Source organism: Nelumbo nucifera, chromosome 2, assembly GCF_055504915.1.
Source record: "Nelumbo nucifera cultivar China Antique chromosome 2, China Antique-T2T, whole genome shotgun sequence".
NCBI classification, from domain to species: domain Eukaryota; kingdom Viridiplantae; phylum Streptophyta; class Magnoliopsida; order Proteales; family Nelumbonaceae; genus Nelumbo; species Nelumbo nucifera.
This window is the reverse complement of record NC_142650.1, coordinates 110,895,707-110,909,130: the sequence shown is the minus strand read 5'-3', so window position 1 is coordinate 110,909,130 and position 13,424 is coordinate 110,895,707. Positions and strand designations below refer to the sequence as shown.

The 13,424-nt window shown below is 35.7% G+C and overlaps 1 long non-coding RNA gene across 2 annotated transcripts; it reads right to left on the bottom strand.

The window, feature by feature from the left end:
- Positions 1-3,930: 3,930 nt before the first annotated feature.
- On the bottom strand, positions 3,931-13,195 carry LOC148802790 (uncharacterized). 2 transcript variants are annotated; one of them, XR_016082658.1, is made up of 3 exons: positions 13,103-13,195; positions 9,540-9,594; positions 3,931-4,470 (listed from the first exon to the last, which is right to left on the bottom strand). It is a non-coding gene; the product is annotated as an uncharacterized LOC148802790 (long non-coding RNA). The 2 variants fall into 2 exon arrangements; XR_016082659.1 differs by lacking the exon at positions 3,931-4,470 and adding an exon at positions 8,791-9,028.
- Positions 13,196-13,424: the final 229 nt, after the last annotated feature.

Below are 13,424 nucleotides of genomic sequence, written 5' to 3'. Positions count from 1 at the left end.
TTTCCGGGATGCTCTCGACCAATGTTCATGCTTCTAGTGGTATAATAGCCACTGTAAAATTTGATGGGACAAACTATTTAGAATGGTCTCAAACAGAGAAGCTTACCATTGGAGGAAGGGGAGGAAGGGATAAGCTAGGATTCATCATAGGCAAGGAGGTAAAGCCGAAATCTGATGACCCCAAGTTTGCCAAGTGGTTTATTGAATGCAGCCACACAGTCCAACAGAGGTTCAAGGTCCATGACAAATGGGGAAACAGCGGAATGACAAAAACTACTCTGAACACTCGTTAACATCTGCGCCCCACAAAGGCGCACTCCAAAATGCCCCACATCACATCCCCACCTTGCACTGTGAACATTTCCTGACAAAAAACTACTCTGAAGACTCGTCACATCTGTGCCCCAGAAGGGCGCAGCCCACTATGTCCCACAGCACATCTCCACCTTGTATTAGGAACATCTCCTAATGATGTCCTATCATCTCCCATACTTGTTATTGGGAGATGTTCCCAATACAAGGTGGGGATGTGCTGTGAGGCATTTTGGGGCGCAGATGTGAACTCGCTACTTTCCCTCTCAAAATACATAAGCATTGAATAGGTAATTAATTAATGAGAAACATATACCCTACTGCCCTCCAAACAAACCAAATACCACCTATGTACCTACACAGGTTCTGCCTTTCTCTATAAATAATGAGTAGTGACATGCTTTTTTTGTTCTTTTTTTCTTTGTTTCTATATCTACCTAAACTTTGAATGCCGACTTTATCTTCTCTTGGCCCCGATCTTCATGTCATTAGGAATCAGATCACTTGGCCAAAACGTGAAATTGGTAACATCTCCCCTTGAATGATTGACAAGGAAGATATTCTCGATGCATAGCTGTAATGTGTCATGGGTAGAGATGTGGAAATAGCTTGGGGTATAAGTAGGGATGGCAATTTTGTGGGAATTTCCAGGTATCTGACATGTCCTAACCCTAATAGGACTTGTTTATCGAAACCTTATAGGGTTTGGGATTTTTTATTAAAACCATATAGGGTTTGGGATTTTAGATTAAAGCCCTATAAGGTTTGGGATTTTAAATTAAAACCCAATAGGGTTTGGGTTTTGAGTTTAGGGTATTCGATACCCGATTCCCGGGATGCATAAATATGAACCTATTATATTATATATCATGCACAAATTTATAAATTTTTAGTAGTAAGATAATTATTCTATTGTTAATATTTTATTTGTATAAATTTTTGGGATTAAAATCATCATTTGATGTCAATTTGGATTTGATAGATTTTTTTTTCATTTAGTTATAAAATGCTAATTTTAAATATTATTTCTTTTATTTTTTAGTTGGAATTGTTAATCATATATATAGATCTATTGTTTTGATGAGCACAAAAGTTAATAAAATCTATTTTATTTTATTAAATAACATAAAAAGGCAACATGGCTTAGTAGCTTAAAATAATGCTAAGAGATTTGATGCTATCATTAATTAATTCGGGTTCAAGTCACACTATAAGCATTAAGAAACTTCTTTTAATAGAAAATGTTTGGTCAAGGGGTTTAATGGGTGGGACGAGATGAGTTTAACAGGTTTGGGAAATTGAGAGAAAAAGTTAGATGGGTTTGAAATCAGGGGTACATAGGTGGGTTCGAGAATGGATAGGGCAATTTGCACAGGTACCCTACCTGTTGCCATTCCTAGGTAACAGATCTGAGCTCCATAAAGAATTGCCATGCCTGTGCCTCAACCCTTGTGTTGGAAATTTCCCCTTGCAAAAGTCAATAAGAGGTCCCCATTACAATCTCTCAAAACTCTGCCTCCACTTCTCGATATCCATATGAGCAGAGAGTGTGACACTGCATTTTGCAGTCAGGGGAAAGATCTTTCCTTGTGAGTAGTTTTATGATTATCATGGGCTATGATGTTAGGTGTAAGAGGCCATTACAGGGTGATGGGCTTCATCTTACATAACTCCATTGTCCTTAGGTCTTCATAGGGTGGTTGAATCCAAGGGTCATTTATATATAAATGTTGGGCGCAACTGAGCCCAACCGAACCCCTATGGACTTTCTTGAAACCTTTGTAGGTCCTACACCATACATTGTTCGGGCCTACATGGCCTTGCAATTCAGGTATGGAGCACCCATTATTTTAATAAGATAGAGTTTATCCATAATGATAAACCTTAATCCAAATTTAATTTGAATTCAGTTCCTAGTAGGACTAGAAGAGTGCTCTATATAGGTGAAGAGAGGGATGGGCAAACCATTCTATCATAAGTTCTTTCCAGCTCTCTTTCTCTCTCTCACCTCCCTTTCTCCCATAAAAGCCTAGTCCATTCTAGCTTTAGTAGAGACGTTTTTCCTCTATTCCTAATTGTGTTTTTAGAGAAAAAATCAATCCTAAGAAGGCTCACACTATTACATCAGTCCCAAGATGATTAGAAGTTCAAGGTGTAGAAACTACATTGCTAAATCAACTTCACTTGTGGATTCCATATCAGGTATAATCAAATTTAAATTTAGATTTCAAATCTGGTCGGGTTTAGTGCAAGATCCATCTCGAAATTTCTGATTTCAAAATCATCAAGAAATCGGTTCCTAGGTTTGGTTAGAAAATATTTAAAATTTTGGCAAGCCAATAGATTTAGTTCGGCCATATCTAATCTGATTTATAACTCATCCAACAAGAATGATTTTGTTCTTCATATAAAGACTTCAATCATTCTAGAATTTCTTTATAGGTAGAGACATTTTCATACTGTTTTTGGATGGAGTTGTGTAGGGAAGCAAGAATATAACATTTGGCAAGAGAATTCTTATCCTATCAATCATTATGTTCTCTTATTTATTCTTTAAAGTTTCAATTCCTAAGTGCTTCTAGTGTATTCTAAGTGAACTTATCCAATTTCTTAAATGTGAGAACGATTTTGAGGTCACAGTCACCAATCAACATAATTATTCCCTTTAAGCTTGTTATAGTTGAGAACTTTGGCAAAAGATTCATTTGTATTTTCTATAATTCCAAATTGCATTAATTATCCCACAACATTATTTCATGTGTCTCTACATAAAAGAGTTTTCATCTATATTCCATTTACATTTGTTCATCTTTGAAAACTCACTTAGATCTAGAGATAGAGGTGTTTTCACACCTTAAAATGTGAAAAGTCACATAGGTGCATGGGGTCAATTGTTTCAACTGCATAATCCCATCACTTTTTATGAAGAATACTTGTCATCCATTTATGTAATAGATACCCTCTTTGGCTTCTATCAGAAAAGATCCATTGCCATTTGTTGGTTGAACCTTTCCAATAGTAAGTGTAATCTATCAAATCGGTGACGCAAGGTTTTGTGAGAGAGTTTTCCATTTTATGTAGGCCACTTCCAATAGTCTATAATGTCCCTATCATCCAATGAAGTGATCCAAGAGCATTGATGATCAAATAGATAGCCCCATTTTAAGGTGCATCTCCATTTACCACATCAACTCACCTTTAAACTATTGATGGAAGGCCTTCAAAGATAGTCTAATAAACATATGATGGAACTTAATTCAATCCTAAGTGGGTCTAGGATCCAATTAGCCTTAGTGACTCCCAATTAGATTTTCGATTAGTTCAAAAGGTAAGTGGCAATGAGAGGATCCCTCTTGGGGAGGAACCTAATAAAAGGCCAATTCATCAAGGGATATCATTCAATTATCTTAAAATTATCATGGGAATGATGTACATCCACCTATGATACATAGAATAATCACATTAAGTCTTGACATAGTCAATTGCTTATGGCCCATGTCACAAATTCAACATATTCAGCAAGTTTAACAAATTAAACAACATAACATATCATAAAAGTAAATGGGCTCGACTTAATTACCACTATAACACAATGGGCCCAATAAATAACTTTGTGACATAACATTCTTATGACTTAATGCCATCCCATGTATTGAGTTGAGCCCAATTGCAAAATGCAATTCAGCCCAAAACATGGACAACTTAAGATAGGCCTATCATGTTATAACCTTAATTGAGTTGGGCCTGATTTGCATGAGGTCTGAGAAACTCATACCCTCCATTACAGATCTAAAAGTTCACAATACAATGTGATTCTCATGGCTGTAGCATCTTGCCACCATGACAGCTTGAATCCACCATACATGCCAGGGTTAATCGTAGCAATAAAATTGGGTTTGTTGTGTTGTAACCTCATGTAAATCATATAGTGTGATATGATCAATCTAACATGTAAAATTACATGAAAAGATAAAATTGTGATAATATCTAATTGTGTGTAGTGGTTTCATGTTTACTAGCTGCACATAATCAGATTTCACTACAATTTGATTCTCACTCATCTTTTTTCCTAAATGTCCCATGAGAAAAGCTTGAACTTCTGAAAAGATAGCTGATCTCCGAGTTTGGAGACTATAACATGAAACCCCTTTAAAGAACCTGGAGTATTCATCCAAAATAACAACACCACAGTGAGTAGAAGAATGATATCTTAAGTGAGAAACAACCATTTCTGTTTTATTTCTCTCATTTGACAAGGAAGCTAAACTAATACAATAGCCCACTTTTTATCTGGGACTAACTGCTTGAAAGGTGAATGGTTTCTTCCCCACAATATCCATTTAAATCTCACATATTTTGGCCCACCTACCCATATTTACTTGCTTTTGCCTCCATCTGGTCATCAAAGATTATTAGCTTTGGGCCTTTCTCTGGAAACAAAAATCCTAGTTTACCCTTGTACTCCTTCATTGTTAAACATACTTATCTTATTATAATCTGGTGTTTAGCTTTTATTTAATGAAATATAGTCTTTAATATAAGGCTGAGGACTATGTTGGCTAGTTTAGGTTATGCTGGCTAAATTTTGGAATGCATATAACAGTAGGCTGTGACAGTCAGGAAAAAATATTGTTTTTCTTGTAGGTTGTGCTTGGTTCGAAGGAAAATGTAGGGAAAGGTAGGAAAACCTTTACAAAACTTGTATAGGTTCCTTACCTTTCCCTTCCTTTCCCTACCTTTTCCTTCAAATCAAACACAACCGTAACAAATGGAGAAGTGATATAAATTTAGGTTACTACCTTCATGTGCAATGTCCCTGTAGTATTAAGGATTTTTTTTTAGGTAAATTAAAGACTGTAACTCTTGACTTTGGGGCTGTTGAAACTTAGCACTCCGAACCTTGTTTAGCGACAAGCGTGAGATTTTGGATTTTGGCAGATGCCCCTACTCCATTAACTGGTTTGATGGAATCGTGAAATGTCAATGTATGAAATTGCCTTGATGGACTGACAGAAAAACTATAAAATGACGAAAATGGGCATGGTAAAGCACAATATTTCTTTTGAATTGGGTCGTTGTGCTTTTAAACCCTTGATCTTAAATTCTATTTCTTCATTGACAAGGGTTTGGAAGCATAGTGCTGAAATCATTGACAAAGGTTTGGAATTACAACTTTTTTTTTGAGCATGTCCATTTTTTACCGAAAAAATGCCCATTTTCATCATTTTGATAGCTTTTAATCTCAGCCTATTCAATCATGGATGGGAAATTTAGTAATTTTATCTTTCCTACAACCTCACCATTCACCAATAGTGGGCAATGTGCAGAAATCCATAAGTCCAAAGGGGTCTAGCTGCAAAATAAATTTTGAGGACCAAACATAAGCCTAATATTGGGTGGCAATCTACAAGTTACCATTTTTTTTTTTTAATTTATCTAATGCACAATTAAGGAGTTTTTTGAAGGTTCGTACATTAGAGGGACTTGATATTATATCATCTATTATTTACCAAAAACAGAGACATTATATGGATTGTTTGGATGAAATTATGAAATAAAACTATAGGACTTTTGAGAACAAGTGATCATAAGAAGGTAAATAGTAAAGAAGCAATTTCGAGACTAGCTTCAGTCAGGGCAAAGCCCGTTCCAACAGCCTTTATATCCTTGCGTTGGGAATGTCTCCATAGTTATGTGATTTTTTTCATGGAAAATATTCTCGATGCAAGGTTGCAAGGGGCTGCTCGAAGGGTGCGAGCACCGACTTGCCCTGATAGAAGCTAAATTCAGCAATATCGATATGGTTTATTGGTGTTTATTAATGGTCATATGACCCTCTCAAAATTTATAAGAGAAATTTATGATTTGCTCCCACTTATAATTTTTTATTGATTTTTGAATACATTATTCTAAACCCCCCACTACTCCCTTTTGTGATACATTTCCTCTCCTAACACTGTTTACAGTTGTACACACCAATAAGAATTTATGAGATGGAGGAAAACCCAAAATTATAATTCTGATCCCCATAAGCTATTCCGCGTGGACCCATTCCAAAGAAAAATGCTTGAATTCAATACTGCCCATTATTCAAGTTATTTTCTACACATTAATTATCATGGTCTACTGTTACTTTAGCATCACTTTCAACTTTCAATAATAGACCTTTCCTCGTGGACTCATCTGAAGTTAAAATAATTGACTTGAGTGCAGTCCTGCATATAAAGGTTTGTTTGGTTTGTGCCTATGGTTGGAATCAGAATCCCCACAATCAAAAGTAGAATCACCTATTCTTGAAGCTTGTTTGGTTCTACTAAGAATCAGAATTGGATTATTGTTTGGTTCAACTAGAAACAAGATTTGGACTCAGTCAAAATTTATAATTTTTCCCTTATTATTTTATTATTATTATTATTATTATTAGAAGAAGAAAAAGAAGAAGAAGAAGAACATGATGATGATGATGATGATGATGATGATGATGAAGGGAAGAAAGAAGAGAAGGGAGGGGGAAGAGGGAGTGGAAGAAGAGAAAAAAGGGGAGAAGAGAAAGAAAATGAAGATGAGAGGGATATAGGGGAAGGACAACTAACCAAACTGGTGTAACCTTGTAGGAGACGGTGGTCATTTGTATCTATTAAGGATATGAATTGGGTTTGTTATGTTGTGATAGAGTTTGAGATGAATTGAGATACAATACATAGAGTCGTAGGTAGTGTCTAAGAGTTTAAGTATGAGTTTGAATAGGTTTGGTCTGTTTTAGTCTATAAATATGATGTAATTACTATATTCAAACAATGCAATGTTTTATTGGTCTTCTCTGAAGTCTAACATGGTATCAGAGCCAAAGGTCTGAACCTAGAGGCCTCCCACCATGCATCCTATGTTTCCGGTGAGTGGTTAGAATCTTAGCCACCCTCCAGGTCTACTCTCTCTGTTTACTTGTTATGTTTCCCATTCAGTCACTTTTTTTAGTTTCCTTTATTCTTAATATTGTTGCTATCCTTATTCTTCTAGTTCTATTTTTAGTTTTACTTTCAGTTTCTCCCATCTTTCTATTTATAGACTTTAAAGGCAAACTCACTTATCAGATTTCAAGCCCCTATTCCAACATAACTTTAGATCTTATTGGTTCGGACATCTTTTGCATCTGACATTACCCTCATCGACTCTTTTCTACTGGGATCTTCAATCATATCATCCTCAAAAATAGATTTACCCCTTCTCCTACCCTTTCTTACACTCCTACTGTTTCATTGATGATTCATCCTCGTGTATATACCTCTTATCTACTCTCTTATTGGACTTCTTTCTACACAATTTACCTTCTTTGCCTCTCTCTTCTCTCTCTTATACTTGTCTACCTCTCTATTTCTATTCATATATGGCCATTGTTGGCCCATTTTAGATAGACTCCAAAAGCCAACTTGTTGAGGCATTTTAGTTGACCCAATGAGGTATATTGGTAGCTTGTTTTGGCCTAACTTCAATCTGGCCTATATTGGCCCAATTTCATACCAATACAATCCCATAGAGGCTCTTTTCATTTTGAAGAAGCAATAGGTTCTTGTCATTATGATATGCGATTGTCATAACCAGTCATCCATTACTTGCCACACCATTTTCACAACTGAATTGCTTTCCACATTGTCATCACTACAACTTCAAGTTTTGAATATATGCACATCATCAGCTCCTTACCACATCATATTATAGTTGGGAGATGCAAACACATCATCATCATTGCAGAAAGGTTGAAGTAATATTGTATTTTAAACATCCTTTGAATTACATCAAGATTTGAAGGGTTGGAAACCATCATCATCAACTTACAATATTTTTTGGTCAAACACATGATGATCATTGATCCCCATGTGTTTGAGGGGGCATATTAAGGATATGGATTGGGTTTGTTATGTTATGATAGAGTTTGAGATGGATTGAGATAGACTACATAGAGTCCTATGTCGAGTCTAAGAGTTTAAGTATGAGTTTGAATAGGTTTGGTTTTTTTTAGTCTATAAATATGATGTAATTACAATGTTCAAACAATGCAATGTTTTATTGGTCTTCTCTAAAATCTAACAGTAGCTAAGTTGGAGGGAGGAAGGCCTGTGAAATGTTAACACCTTTGGTTGAATAGGAAATGGGGATCTTTTTGTAAAAGAAATAATTAAATAATATATTAAATTCACTATTAACTTGCTATTGTGATTGTGAACAACTTTCTTCTTCCCTTGAGTTATTCCATAAGATGGCAATAAGGAATGTGGTTTCATTGAATACTTTAATAGCTGGGTGAGTTATTCCATGAGAGCAACATTTCTATGTGGAATACTATGATGGTTGTGCATGTCGAGAGCAAAATTTCCCAAAATGCAGTTGCCACATTTTGTGAATTGCTTCAAATAGAAGTTGAACCTAACCATATAACAATCTTGACCTTGATCTCAATGCATCTTCAATTAAGAAGTCATAATCTCTCACAATGCATAATTACTTACATATTTTCAAAGGTTTTGAAACATACTAATTTACAACACCCTTATAGATTTAAATTCCAGATGTGGAAACACTTTTATTGCAAGAAAGTTATTTGATTTTTAAGCTATGAATCATTCCATATCTTGGAGTGTAATTATCAATGCATATGGGATGCATGGTAATGGTGAAGTTGAACTTTCTCTTTTCTCACAGATGAACTCTAGAGTTGGACCTGATGACATTACATTTGTTAGTATTTTGTCAGTTTGCAGCCATGCAAGCTTATTGGGCAAAGGTCGGATGCTTTTTAATTATATTGCAAAACATGGCATGCAGCTAGGGGTGGAGCACTACTCTTGCTTGGATAACCTTCTTGGCCGAACAAGTCATTTGCATGAGGCATTTGCCCTTGTCAAGAGTCTTCAATTTAAACCTTCTACAAGCTTGCTTGAATCTTTATTGGGTGCTTGTTGCATCCATTAGTAACTATAATTTTTCAAAAACAAAAGATCTTTAACCATTTAATTACATGTTGCATGGTTCTTACCTTAAGAACATGCAACAATCATGGTTTTTCATGTTGTTTTAAGAAGAAATGTGGCAACCCAGATGGTGCCACCCAATCATCACCAAAAGGGTGGTCCTCTTTCTCTCTTTTGCCATGTATAACAAGAAATATGTGAAAAATTCCAAGGAGTTTTAATGTGGCCACACAAACATAAAAAGTGAACTTTGCAACTTACATTGTTTTGTGTTCTCACTTGATTAAGTGATAGCAAGAATTAATTATATGCATCCCTGTCAAACAAAAGCTTTTTCAATTCACCAACACTACAAAAAACCAATCACAAAATAATAGGATGGGATCATAGTTATCACCTAAAAATACATAATAGAATGAGAATGAAATGGCTATAGATTCAACCTCAAGAATTGATTAATACACTCCTTAAACCACTCTAAAGAATTAATAATCACAATAGTCTACTCCAAGCACATAAAGGCCTAAAACCACTTGTAGGGGCCCATTGCAACCATGTTACATTTTTTTTCATCCTATTTTCAAAATTATTTTGTGTTATTTTAGTGTCTTTATAGGTTATTCAATAATCTATCCAATGAGGCCTAAAACCTTATGTTTAAAGACCCTCCACTCTCCTAGAATGACCAGCATATAGCAAAAGGGAGTACTTTCTGATTTCCAAAAGATTTTCCTTCACACTGAAACCTTTCACCTACATACAAGATAAAAGCATATGTAATCTTCTAGGATCACCCAAACCCTACTAAAAAGACTTAGAATGTACACCCATGCACCCCAAGATGGATCATTTTGTATGAATATGTGGTTGAATGACTTCCTTGCTTGGTTGCATAGCAAACAAACATAATCAATAGCCATCCCTCTATGAATGAGATGGTCAATCATTAGAATCCTGCCAGAAATCACAGTCTACAAGAAAAAGGAGATCGTAGATGGAACCCGGGCTCTATTCAAATTAGACATTGGACCCATCAATGGGAGAAGAAAGCCACCACCAAGAACTGACGTTTGGTTTCTGTCAATTTGTTTTAGATCTCTTTTGTTTTCACACTAAAACCTTTCTAACCCCTCTTAACACTTTCTATAGTCCTAAAATATTCCTTAAACTTTTCCTATCCCATCATTAGTTCATTCTTCATTGACTTATACTTGGGTCTATGGTTTTATCGGGTCAGATTCAAATTGGGTCCAGCCACAAATTGAAATTTGAATCCGGCCAATCAGATATAGGTTATCTGCTTAGGTTCAGATCATGCAAAACTAGATCGGATTCAGATTTAATCAAATTCTACTTTATAATTCTTTTAAACAAATAAAAAATGACCAGTCCTATCAGTTTGTACCAAAGGAGTTGGTCTAATGTAGAAGTTGAAGAGTCAGAATTGGAATTTTGTGAAATTTTGTGTTTTCGTATTTTTGGACATTGGGGATATGTTTGTATTTTCCTATGGAATCCAATGGTAGGGTCTAATTTGTCTAGTTATAGTGTGTTTATGTTTAATGTTTAAGTCATTGAATAAGTAGAATAAGAGTTATTGAGTCTTAATTTAATACAAGTATGATGGTAAATAGTGAGAGAGGAGGGAAGGGTTATTTATTTCCAATGATATCTACTCACTACAAAGTTGAGGCTTAAGTGAACACCTACAACTACTAATTCTTTCCATTCTTCCCATGCAGTAATCAGCCAATGAAGACTGTCAATGACCATCTCACTTTGTGCTTTGAATCTCTTAATGGCCATTTGTTTTGCACGAATAAGTTCATTGGTACAAGAACTCACATCAAATGGTCTAGACTGGTATTAGGTCTTCCATTTCTAGGTCCTTCAAAAACTTCATCTTTGGACAATGAGTGAGAAACATGTGCTAATTTCTTGTCTTTCTTCTTGGCTTTTGCTTTTGCAAAATAAGATCAGATTTGAATCTATTTGGATTGGATGGGGGCGATTCTGATTTGAAAATCCAATGAGAGTATATCTGAATCCATCAAAATAAGATCAGATTTTGGATCGAATCAAATCGTGATCCGATCCATTTACACCCCTAGTCTTATATACCTTTACTCTTTGTAGTCCATCACCCGTTGCCATTAATAAGATTGTGCTAGATTAGAAATTTTGTTCGGCATTTTTTACTAGTATGCTAATAATCCACATGAGTTTTCAAGGTATATTTTGAAAATTTGGAAGAAAATGAAGGATAAAAGACCTATTATGTTTAAGCCTTTTACCGCTATTTTAATTATAATAAGATTTTATAATCAATTACTACCTTTTATTACTTTGCTTTTATGATCTATCTTATTTTATTATCTACTTTTTCTTATTAGCATAAAAGATATATTTGATTTATCTTATTTAAATTTTTAAAGTTTAAATTATACACTATACTGGGAAGGTGGAAAGTAGGGATGGCCACGAGCCGAGCTGTTCACGAGCTGTTCGAGCTCGGCTCATGAAAAGATTGGCTCGGCTCGGTCTAAATTGAGCTTCAAGCTGAATTCGAGCCTACCATATGGGCTTGTTTGCTAATCGAGCCGAGCTCGAGCTTAATATAGCTCGGCTCGTAAGGCTCGTGAGCCTAGTCGAGTACATGTACATAAGGTGTCACCTCGGCTCAACTACTGAAGGAGAGACATCGGCTCGGCACCTCAGCTACTATGGGAGACCTCGGTTCGGCACCTTGGCAACTAAGGGAGACCTCAGCTCGGTACCTCGGCAACTAAGGGAGACCTCGGCTTGGTACCTCGACAACTAAGGGAGACCTCGGCTCGGTACATCATCAGCTGAGGGAGACCTCGGCTTGGCAGCTCATATCAACACCTCGGCTTTACAATCAGAGGCAACCGAGCTCGAGCATGAACTTCCTACCTTTTGATTTGAGCCAAGCTCGAGCTCAAGTCACTAGTTCAAACCAAGCTTTTGCCTGATAATTTATGACCAAGCTGAGCTCGAATAGCCAGATATTCGGCTCGGGTTAGCTCGAATCCCTAGTGGAAAGAGATTGAGAGAGAGAGAGAGGTTAGATAGTCCATTGGGGATGTAAGTTAATATTTAAGAGATGCTTTAGAAAAAAATATGTGGAAGAGATAGTATAAGAGAAATTTTAGGAAAGGGCCAGGTTTTACGAGTGATTCAATGAGATGGTATCGTTAATTAGGGAATTAAAATAATAAAATAAAATAAATATTAAAATTACAATGAGGATTTTGGAGTCTCATGTAGATTAATGTTAAAGGGGGCAATTTGATTGGTCGAAGCATATTCAATACCTTGTCTTTCAGCTATCATAAATTTTGGAATAGATACATAGATTTTTGTGTGGTGCCATGATGATGGTGTCTGTGTGAGGATGGGAAGAAAGATCTATATTGAGAATGACAAACTTATTATTAAAAATTCATAAAATATTTATTTGCATCGGCTTTTTTTTCTCTCTCTCTCTAGTGATTGAATGCCTATGATGTCTCTCAGCTTTTTGTTTCCTTCTTATTACCTATCAAACCAAATATAACTTAAAGTGCATCAAGAAGAGTAATTGCTTCATATTCATGACATGAATCATCTAAATTTAGCTTTATGAACAAAAAAGTCTAGACAGAGTTGCAAACAATATATTAGTTTAAAATAATAGCAAAAGCACATTAAAATAATACATTATAGAATTTGCAATTCATACATAAAGGAAAAATAGTAATAGTAGAACAATAGAATTTAGTTGGTAAAGAAAGATAGGATGAACCTAGAGCTTTTGGCCTTACCTACGATGAATGGACATGAAAGATGAGAGTGGAATCGTGGTGAGAAATTTCAAGGGTTCCCTACCTTTGGTGTTAAGGGCCTTAAGGCTTGATGCGTCGATTGAGGAGAGAGAGAGAGAGAGAGAGAGAGAGATAATTTGTTGATTCTTTGCAATGGATAGATGCTAAGAAAACGGAACTCTATAACAAACCGAACACACCTGAACTGAAAGGTTCAAACTTTTGTCCTTAATGATCGGTGTTCTTTGACCAAGTTAGAAGTAATGGAAGGGGAAGGCGTTCAAGATCTTATTATCAATAAATTTGATAGTTTTGTAAAACC